The following is an 11,431-nucleotide window of genomic DNA, read 5'->3' as shown; positions in this document are numbered from 1 at the left end:
TTACCAAACCTGCATTTGACAGAGGGCTAATATTCAGACTATATAAAGAATTCAGAAATTTAGACACCAACAAAACAAATGAGGGATCGGGACACGGCTGGGATACAGAGTTAATAAAATGTAACTGATAAGAAAAAATAAAATTAAAAAAAATGGCATACAGAGCTAAACAGAATTCTCAACACAGAAATATTGAATGACAGAGAAACACTTAAAGAAATGCTCAACATCCTTAGTCATCAAGGAAATGAAAAATCAGCATAACTTAACTCTGAGATTCTATCTCACACCCACCAGAAAGACAAAAATCAAAAACTCAGGTTACCTCACTCAGTATAATCTCTTCTTGCTCCATTTGCCTGCAAATTTCAAAATTTCCTTGATTTTAAAAGCTGAGTAGTATTCCATTGTGTAGATGTACCATTTCTGTATCCATTCCTCGGTTGAGGGACATATAGGTTGTTTCCAGATTCTGGCTATTACAAATAAAGCTGCTATGAACATAGTTGAGCAAATATCCTCATCGAATGGTGAGGAATCTTTGAGTATATGCCCAAAGAGGTATAGCTGGATCTTGAGGTAGTGCTAGTCCCAATTTTCTGAAAAAGTGCCAGATTGATTTCCCAAGCGGTTGTAGCAGTTTATACTCCCACCAGCAATGGAGAAGTGTTCCCTTTCTCCACATCCTCTCCAGCATGTGCTCTCACTTGAATTTCTGATCTTAGCCATTCTGATAAGTGTAAGTTATCACACTGGGGCATCTGTGAAGGTTTTTGTGTCTTTTGAGAAAAGGAGTGTCAATTGTACCTTTTAGCTGAGGAGAATTCTAATTTCACTATTCATTAGATACTTCTCATAGACCTAAGTTGTGAAACCAGTCAAAGCTATCTTTTGTTGGTGGCGATTACCAATATGTCTTCCTCATTGGTCAACAGTATGAATCAAGACTTACCACCCAGCATCTATATTAGGTTAAAGTTTCCAAGCAATTGAAATTTTTCATGAATTATATTAGGTACATGATCTTGTCAAGTCACCATAATTTTCTCGATAATATAACTTTATGTTATATGTGATTAATTGAAAGCTTATAAAGCATAAGAAGACATAAAGTTAAAGGTTGACCAAATAACAGAACTCCCATTTCTCAAGAGACTACCTAATGGATATGCATGTGTGGGAGGGACTGGAGGGAGATGTAGGGTGTAGGGAGATGTACAGGCAGATATAGATGATGTCAATTACTAAGTAGAAAGAAAGATAACTAACTATGCAGATGGTTTAAACTAACGATTCTCAACCTGTTCCAGGTTATGACACACTAATTTTGTCTAATTTTACTAATTCCCCAAAGAAATATGTGAGTTCTTAAAAGTAATTAAAGTAGAATTAAATATTATGTTAATTAAACTTGGCTTAAATGAATTTTAAATGGTCCAGAATGGTTTTACCCCTTGGGATTGCTACAAATTGCCAATCCTGATTTTGTGACAACTCAGAGTAGGAGGAACTGAAAACTTCACCAGCATGGATGAGGAGATCAAATCAGAATATCTGTTGGATTCTTTGAGTTTGTGTTAAAAATTTTGTTTCAGATGTTTCTGGGTGTTGGTTTTCAAGCCACTGTGATATCTGTACACTCAATATCCTCGTCAGGTGTTTCACACCTTCTCTGAATTGTTTCCCTCTGTAATAAGCCTTCTTTGGTGAAGCTAGTTATTAATCCTTCTCCGCTGCTTTCCTCTCCTTCATCCACAAGTATCTGTTGAGATTATCATTCTCCATAGACTCTGCTCTAGGAAAGGAATAAGTTCTCACATCTCTGACTTTCCAAACCACTCTTATAATCTTGTACTAAAAATCTAGAGGCATTCCCTGATCCCTTCCACCAACCTCACCCTTGGAATGGACTTCTTTTTCTGTGATTATATTGATTGTTGTGTTCAGTGCTGAAATAAGCTGAATTTCCTATTCCACACTCTTATGAGAAACTTCCAGTAAAAGTTTTCATTTCATTTTCAAAAAAAAGTTAAATCTTTTTCCCCTACATATTCAAATTCATTTCACTTCAAACCTTTGTGCTCCTATGAGATTTGATCACAGGAGATAATTTTTCTTCCCAGTAACTTAATTTAGCCTGTACTCCTATTTATGCATTTAATAAAGTACAGTCACACCCAAAATTGTGTTTTTCAATCTTGCTTTGAGCACATTGATAGAAGCTATTGTTAACTATATATTCTTCCTATCAGCCTATTCAAAGTTCTTTGTTAACAATTAGTCATGAGGGCTCAACCATACGCTTTTGCATTATGCAATCATTAAATTCAGGAGAAATGACAATGCTTCATGACATGCATATTTTCTTGATGTATTTTAAGTGAAGAGAGGATACAAAATAATACCCCATTTTTTCTATTACAAATATTTTTATACACATATGCAAAGTCCTGTGCATGCATTTAAGAAAAAAATAAAGACTAAAAGTTGTATACCAAATAATGCTTCCTGGATGTAGAGGTTGGGGCTCCTTAATTTATGTTTCTCTTTCTCCATATTTTCAAGTCCTCAGTAATGGGAATAAAAAAGAGGTGATTTTAGGTAATTCAATTACTTATCATGGTCAACCAGCATGTGTGGTAAAGGTAACAATCCTTACCAAAAGAAATTAACACCTTTATTGTTATGAATTTAGGTTACCTTTTAAAGGAGGAAAATATCTCTAAAAACTAAAAAGAAATCAGTAGAAATTTAGTGAGTTTGAAACAAATTTTACAAAACAATTTTGAAAAAATAATAATATAAAACTGGTTTCTTTCTGACTTGGTTTTCATTGTGCTTGGCCATTTTTTTTTTTCCTCAAGGGCCAATGTTTTATGCTCCAAAAGAGAAAAAGTTACTGCCCTTGTTTTCTGTTGCATCTTCCACCTCTCTCCCTGCTCTTTTCTCTGACCTTCTACACAACCAAAAATAGCAATTCACACAGACTGTGCTCAAATATTCATGGACAATCTAGGACATTTCTGTTCTCCAAAAATGCTAGCTTAGCCATATTTTTAAAATTTTGAAAAACATTCCTTAATACAGGTGACAGAAGGTTAGTGTCTAGAATATATAAAGAACTTAGTAAACAAGATACTAAGAAAACAAACAACCCAATATAAATTGGGGCATGTAACAAAACAGATGTACTTACAAAAAAGGATACAAATGGCTGAGAAATGTGTGGAAAATGTTCATTATTCTTAGTCATTAGAAAAATGAAAATTAAAATGATATTTATATTTTCATCTCATACCACTTAAAATGACTAAGATTAAAAACAAAGACATTTTTTATGTCCCTAGCTGCCCTGCTGTTGAGGGCCATGTTGATATCCATGGTCTGTTCTGCCACCAGAAACCATGCTAAGGTCTATGACTTGTATGGACACCGTGGACATGTTGATGTCTATGGTGCATATTGTTGCCAGAAACCATGTCATCCTTGCTCCCACTGACTGTAAAAGGCAAGGAAGCTACTTTTATGGTGGTATAGATAACTGTAGACTCAGTTGAAAAAGAGAATCATAGAAGGCTGTGACAACACCTACCCACCTCCACCCTTACCATGGCAAATGAAAGTTACAGATTAGACAAGAAGCCATCAAAGAGAACTCTTAGAAATTGTGATAAGAATGCTAAAGTGTAGCTATCCACAACTTCTGGCTTTAGCACAGAGAGCAGGTTGGAAAGGGCTCAGTTTTTGTTACTTTTTTAATTTTTTATATTAATTAAAGTTTATTCGCATTGTATCCAAGCTGTAGTACCCTCCTTCATTCCCTCCAAATTCCAACCTTCCATGCCTCTTCTCCTCCCATTCCCCACCCCAAGTCGACTGACAGGGTTGGTCCTCCTTCCCTTCCCTCTGAACATAGCCTATCAGGTCTCATCAGGACTGGCCACATTGTCTTCCTCTGGGTCTCTGAAAGCTTCTCCCCACTCAGGGGGATGTGCTCAAAGAACCAGTCACTGATTTCATGTCAGAGACAGTCCCTGTTCCTCTTACTAGAGACCCCCACTTGGATAGTGAGCTGCCGTGGGCTATATCTGTGCATGGGTCCTAAGTTATATACATGCATGGTCCTTGGTTGGAGTGTCAGTCTCAGAAAAAAAATCCCTGGACCCAGATTTTTTGGTTCTGTTGCTCTCCTTGTGGAGCTCCTGTCCCTTCCAGGTCTTTCATCTCTCCCTTCTTTCATAAGATTCCCTGCATTCTGCCCATAGTTTGGCTATGAGTGTCAACATCTGTTTTGATACACTGCTGGGTAGAGTCTTTCAGAGGCCCTCTGTGGTAGACTCCTGTTCTGTTCCTTGATTTCTTCCTCTTCCTATGTCCTTTCTGAGTGAAGACTGAGCTTCTTATTCAGAGTCTTCCTTCTTGCTTAGCTCTTTAGGTGTACAGATTTTAGAATGTTTATCCTATATTATATGTCTAATATCCACTTATAGGTGAGTATATATGATGTGTGTCTTTCTGTTTCTGGGATACCTTACTCGGGATGATCTTTTCTAGACCCCCCCCATTTACCTGCAATTTTCATGATTTTTTTTGTTTTTAATTGCTGAGTAGTATTCCATTGTGTAAATGTACCATAATTTCTGTATCCATTCCTCCTTTGAGAGACATCTGGGTTGTTTTCAGATTCTGGCAATTACAAATAAAGCTGCTATGAACATGGATGAGCATATGTCCTTGTTGTATACTTGAGCATCTTTTGGATATATGCTTAGGAGTGATATAACTATTTCTTGAGAAAGCACTATTCCTAATTGTCAGAGAAAGCTCCATATTGATTTCCAGAGTGGTTTACAAGTTTTCATTCCCACCAGAAATAGAGGATGGCTACCCATTTTCCACATCCTCTCTAGCATGTGTTCTCACTTCAGATTTTGAGCTTAGCTATTCTGATGGGTGTGAGGTGAAATCTCAGGATCATTTTAATTTGCATATCCTTGAAGACTAGGGATGTTGAACATTTCTTTAAGTGTTTCTCTGCCATTCAAAATTCCTCTACCGAGAATTCTCTGTTTTGCACTGTACTCCATTTTTTAATTGGATTCCTTGATTTTTGCCTTTTAACTTATTTAGTTCTTTTTATATTCTTGATATTAGACCTCTATCAACTATAGGGTTGTTGATCATTCTTTCCCAGTCTGTAGGCTGTCGTTTTGTTCTGAAGACAGTGTCCTTTGCTTTACAGAAGCTTTTCAGTTTAATGAGGTCCCACTTATTAATTGTTGCTCTTAGAGCCTGTGCTGTTGGTGTTCTGTTCAGGAAGTTGTCTCCTGTGCCAATGAGTTCAAGGTTCTTCCCCACTCTTTCTTTTAACAAGTTTAGTGTGTCTGGTTTTATGTTGAGGTCTTCGATCCACTTGGACTTTCGTTTTGTGTCACATGAGAAATGAGGATCTATTTTCTACATGTAGACATCCAGTTAGACCAGCACTGTTTGTTGAAGATGCTATCTTTTTTCTATTGTATTGTTTTGGCTTCTTTGTCAAAAATCAGGTATCAGTAGGTATGTGGGTTATTTCTGGGTCTTCTGTTAGATTCCATTGATCCACCATTCTGTTTCCATGCCAGTATCATGCAGTTTTTATTACTATTGCTCTGTAGTACAGCTTGATATCAGGGATGGAGATACCTCCTGATGATCTTTTGTTCTACAGGATCATTTTGGCAATGCTGTGTACCCTATGTTTTAATTAGATTACTTGATCTTGTTGATTTTTAACTTTTTGAGTTCTCATTGTCATTGGAATGGAATTTTGGAGCCCTGTACACATTACTCAAGCAAACCAGCATCAAGCTACATTCATTGTCCACAGAATTTGTACCTTAACCACCATGTTCTATTCTTTAAAGAAACTACCTTTATTTACAGAGATAGCTTCATGTTATGTGATCAAGGCATTTGTACAGATCCCAGAGCTTAGAAGGGCCTTAGAGTTGGAGTTCACCTATGCATCTAATACATTTTAATATGTTGAATATTTTTTGTCACTGAAGTCTAAAAGCACAATTGCATTCATACACGGAGCTTGCAGCTTCTAGTGGCATGCAGTTCTATTTTCACAGCCTTTCCATCTCTTTTTAACAGATTCTTCACTATGATTCCCTCAACCCCATCCAACCTGTCCAGTTCTATCTCATCATTTTCTGCTCTTCCAACTTGTCCTACTCTATCTCATCATTCTCTACCCACAGAGGATTAAACATGATCACAGATAAGCTTAGTTTCAGGTACAGGAAAGATGCGAAATATTACTATTGATCATGTTAACAGCTATCCTAGCCACAGACTATCCCTGACATAAGACTGATGATCTACATAGAGCTAACGTTTAATATACCTTTGGTAGGTTGAGGCACCCTCTTTATGGAAAGGTAAAAGGTTAATTTTGCCTTCTTGTCCAGCACTGGGGTCAGGAAAAGTCTGATATTCAGTAGACTCTGTACAACTGAATCAAGTCTTAATAAAAGGTTACTAGATACCCTTGAGTGTCTGCACCTGCTTTTTAAGCATGCCTGCACCTGAGATGGTGTGACACTAAATAGCTAAATTAAGGCAGTGCGGCAGGTTGAAAATAGACTTAGAAAAAACAACTATATGTTTGAGGGGCTTTAGGAGAAATGCTTTTTTTTTCCTTAGAGGGGCTTTATCTTCATAGATACATCCTGTGTCGGACCTGAAAATTATGTTGCCAGTCCTATGTATGAGGTATATCTATGACTAAATCACTTGGATATCTCAAGGCCCATACCTTAGAGCTGATGAGGTCATAACTATCTGTACTTTCAGTGAGGTTCTTTAAGGTGTGTATTTTGCAGTGAGCATTTTCACACGCTAAGGAATTATAACTTACTCTTTGAAGCACGGTTCGATAAGGTCCATTTCATCAGATCCTCTCAGTTGTAGTCAGTATCACACCACATCAAAGGATAGTGTTCAGTACATAGTGTTCAAGGGTTATGAATCAATAAGCCTGAATTCTAATTTTACCTTCGCCACTGACTACCTGAATGATCTCTAGAATATAGTTTTTCTCTTGGGCATGTTCTGAAAATAACAGCTTTTATTAATCTAGTGTTTTCTATCATTGAAATTCTGGAGATAGGCTTAGATAAAGATGGTGAGAGCCAGGTAATGAGTACATCATACTTCCTTTAGGCAAACCTAACGCTCTGTCGTGCTTTCAATCTTGAAGATGTTTCAGTGCTGAAAATATTGAAATCAATCATTCTCCATTCTTTCTGTGGGCCCTGTTATTACCTTTGGTTCCAATGTGGAGAACTGTGCTTAAAGGACGCAATCTATATACATACTTATATCTAAGACTGGAAAAGAACAGAAATCTAGAGATGCCATCAGATTGATTTGGTGGTGGAGAGACAAACATTAAGGGTGATTGAAGAAAAAGAAGTTCAGTTTCCATACATACAGATATGATATGTATCTATAAAAATCAAAGACTTTGCTGCATTCTGGTGTTTTAAGAGACAAGACTTTCAACTTTGCCTTTGTTGCACAACAGAATATAAGAATACATAGTAGAGAAAGTAGACTGTATTAGCAAGGATGTTAGTTGTGAGTGAATTCCAACTATTTATTTCTTTTAGCCTCTACTAAGTAATCAGGTCCCATGGTAGGCCTATGATTAGACATAAAAAAAAAATTCATCAAACATGTTTCTGTCCTTCCAAAGGTATTCAGGCCAGGCGAGAAAAAAATCTAAGTAAATATTTGAGTATTTCACTAGATATCAAAATATCATAAGCCTAAAAGAGACATGCAAAGTGAATTAGAAAAAGGGACTTTTTTTTTTTTTTTACTTCTGCCTAAACATTAGGAAAAGTTACCCACAAAAATACGGAATTTAAGTTAAGGATGAATAATACTTACACAAGGACTGGGTTCATTTTTTGATGTATTCAGGATTTGTCTTATGGAAAGTGGACACCTGGAAAGATTTTCAGCAGTGTGGCAAGTAAGAGGGGGTTGCTATGATCAGACTAATTTAATCTCTAACTAGTTTGATATACTGTGCATGAGTCATATTAACCATTTAAATTTGTGGCTGCCTGATAAAAAATGAATTGGATAGGACACAGAACATTTTCAGGAAGAAAGGATGCAACACCAGTGATTTAATCCAAGTGTGAAGGGAGAACATCTTGATCTGGAACAGGGATGGTGAAGAAAAACCTAACTCAAGAGAATGGAGAGAGAACTGATATGGATGTGGTACTTGGAGTTGCAGATAAAAAAAAAAAAGGAGTGCCAATGATTTAATCTTAGTTTTGGAGCTGTAAAAGTTACTTATATGGGAGACAAGGAAAGAAGAATAAGTTTAAAGAGGTTCGGTTTTTAAAGGTTATGTGTGCCCGAGGTTCTACTAAGTGCTTCAGAATCTGGAATTCTCGGGTTTGGGCTTTTCAAAGCCAATAAGTAAATTATGGTGTCTTCCATAACACCTAGGAGTAAAAGATCCTTGAAAATTTATTTCCAAGATTACACAATTCTTCAAAGTAGAGTCTAAAGATAAAACATGCTTGGAGTTCAAAGATTGTGCCTGACTGTAGACGGAAATATTACCTTGATTTTTCTGCTTATTGATAATGATAGGGATTTGATGCGTTTATTTTGTCTTTGATTTTGAGATGTGGTCTCATCATACAGCCCAGGCTAGCACTGAAGCCTACATGCTGCTTCCTCTCACTGGCACTGTTTTGATTTTAGGTATGTGCCACGATCCCAGGCTCCAGGTAAATACTATTTTCTGGTTTTCCTTGCAGCTTGTGCCAGTAGGATTATTTCTCTACAGCTAGTTGTTAGAGTTTGGTAAATTTCCTAGATTCTCCTTTCATTTATAAAATAAAAATAAGGTTTTATATTTTTAGCTGGTTTTATGACTAGAGGCTTTTTGGTTTTTGTTTGTTTTTTTTTTTTTCGGTACAAGGTAGTGAAGATGAAACACAGGGTATAATGCAATCCAAGCAAATGCTCTTTCACTGAGCTATCCCATCAGCACCATTGCTCAGAGTATTTAGAAAATATAACAATCACCACATATTTATTGCATACTTGTAAGTTCTGATGAGTAGCTGTGGAATAATGAGTTAACTGGAGTTGTATTTCCATTTGTGTTTCTTGTTGCAAGAATATTCAATAATAACAGTAATCTTTGTTTAGTTCCACTCAAAATTTGCATGCAGCAATCACAGGTGCAATTCAAAACTGGATGTCTCAGTAAGCAATGAGCAATTGTCTTTTTTAAATGATCTGGAAATTCAAATTTGTAAGTCTTCTCTATTTTGTATTTTTTTAAGATTTTCCCCTATAATTCTCAGTAATGAATACCGAGGAACCTTCTGAATCCTTAACACAGATATTGACTTAATCTAATTCAAACTATGGTGCACCAAATCCTCATTGTAAGTAAATGCATAAAAGAATAATTTTATTTGCAGTCAGCCCAGTTGACACCCATGGCTTCTTTTGTAAAACATGGTAAAATTAAATGTTTCTAACCTCTGTTATCTGGAGATTATTTAAACTTATGACTAGTATTATACAAGTTCACCAGTAAGACTGACATATTTATAGTCATTAAATTAGAAATTTCCTTCTTTAGTACTGCTTATTAAATAACTGTCTCAGAAAATAGATTGTGTTGTACATATAATCTACCCCTACTACATTTTTATTTATCCACACAACCACTTCTAAAGCTTAGCCAGTGAAATTAAATTCTTAACAAGACTTCATATTTAGGCAAGGAAAACACTGAACGAAATGTAGTTCTTTGTAAGTCTATTATCTCTTGAGACACAAAATAAATTAGAGATTGTGCCTCAATATTTTCTATAAGGCAGCTTTCACTTCCTGATTTCTCAAAGATGAGAGGATTAAATATGGGAATCACCACTGTATAAAACACTGAGATCATCTGATTTCCTGCTTGAGATCCATGCTGAGAGGGCTGCAAGTACGTGTACATAGTAGTTCCATTGTAGAGAGTAAGTGCAGTTAAATGGGGAGCATGGGTGGAGAAGGTCTTCTGTTTGCCAGAAGCTGATGGGATGCCCATGATAGTCATTAATATAGACTTTTAGGAAAGAAGAATTACCATGACAGTGGTGACAAGGGCAAATCCCCCACAGCCAACAACCAAGATCTTCTGGGTTACCCACTGATCAGAACAGACTAATGTCAGCAATGAGGGGATACCACAGAAGAAATGTGAAATGACATGGGGCTGGCAAAATGACAGTTGTGAGATGGAAGTTGTTACAGCAACCATGTTAAATAACCTACCAAGGTAACATCCTTCTGCCAAAAAGACAATGACCTCTCCAAATGGTAATATGGTAAATCAGTGGCCAACAGATGACTGTGCAATGCTCATAGGCCATGGCCAAAAATTTCATTCATCAGAAGCAAAGATTATGAACAAGCCCATTTGAGCCATTCATCCAAAGAAAGAAACGTCTTGTAGCTGAGATAATAAATTAGCTAAAGTCTTTGCGGTTGTGATAGAAGAGAAGCAGACATCAAGGAGGGACAGATTTGAGAGAAGAAAAAAAAAGTATGTAAGTGAGTGGAGATGGTGACTGACTTGAAGTAGTACCACCGGCCTACGTTCCCCAGTACAGTAATAAAATAAATAACAAAAGAAAGAGTCCAAAAATTGAGACCACAAGCTGCTGGTTATCTGTCAAACCAAGAAAAATGAATTTAGTCTCTGTAGATAAATTCTCCATTGACGTGACTAAGAATCATTCTTGACTTGTTTAAAACTCATTAGGCATGCTTTAAGAAAATGAAAGAAAACTAGCTGATATAAGTAAAATAGTCCTTCTCAAAACACATAAACCAGGACATTATCAAACGCATCCCCTTATCTATAGTCTCATATTAAACTCCATTCCATACAGTAGTACCATCTCCAGATAAAATGTGTAATATGGAAAGGCTGAAGAGAAATAGAAAAGCAAGAAAGAGGTTAACAAAACTCAGGGCCTAATAGGAATTCAGGAGGGAACAAAAGAGCAAAGGCCCAGGAGGCAAACTGGATTTTACATTTGTCAAAGGAATAAGTGAAGATTTACTACACGTTCTTACAAAAATAACAACAAAATCAAAACAAAATAGTGCAGTGTAATTTTACATCCTTCTTCCTCTCATACCTACAAAATTGAAACAAGGCATGAGGCAAATGGGTCAACTAATGGCAAATGGATCAAATGGGTCAAGTATTTCAGTCACAGACCACCTTTCCCCATACCCTCAGAATCTGGGACATTATTTTTGACACAGTAGACGTTATCATTACTGTGTTGGTAATCACAGAATTTTTCAAAATCATGTTTATCGTCTCACTAAAATA

The 11,431-nt window shown here is 36.4% G+C and overlaps 1 pseudogene; it reads right to left on the bottom strand.

Moving 5' to 3' along the window:
- Positions 1–9,882: 9,882 nt before the first annotated feature.
- On the bottom strand, positions 9,883–10,805 carry LOC110542975 (olfactory receptor 5B21-like; annotated as a pseudogene).
- Between the last annotated feature and the right edge of the window lie 626 nt (positions 10,806–11,431).

This window comes from Meriones unguiculatus, chromosome X (assembly GCF_030254825.1).
Source record: "Meriones unguiculatus strain TT.TT164.6M chromosome X, Bangor_MerUng_6.1, whole genome shotgun sequence".
Lineage (NCBI taxonomy): Eukaryota > Metazoa > Chordata > Mammalia > Rodentia > Muridae > Meriones > Meriones unguiculatus.
Note: the sequence above shows the minus strand (reverse complement) of the source record. Positions and strands in the feature narration are given on the sequence as shown.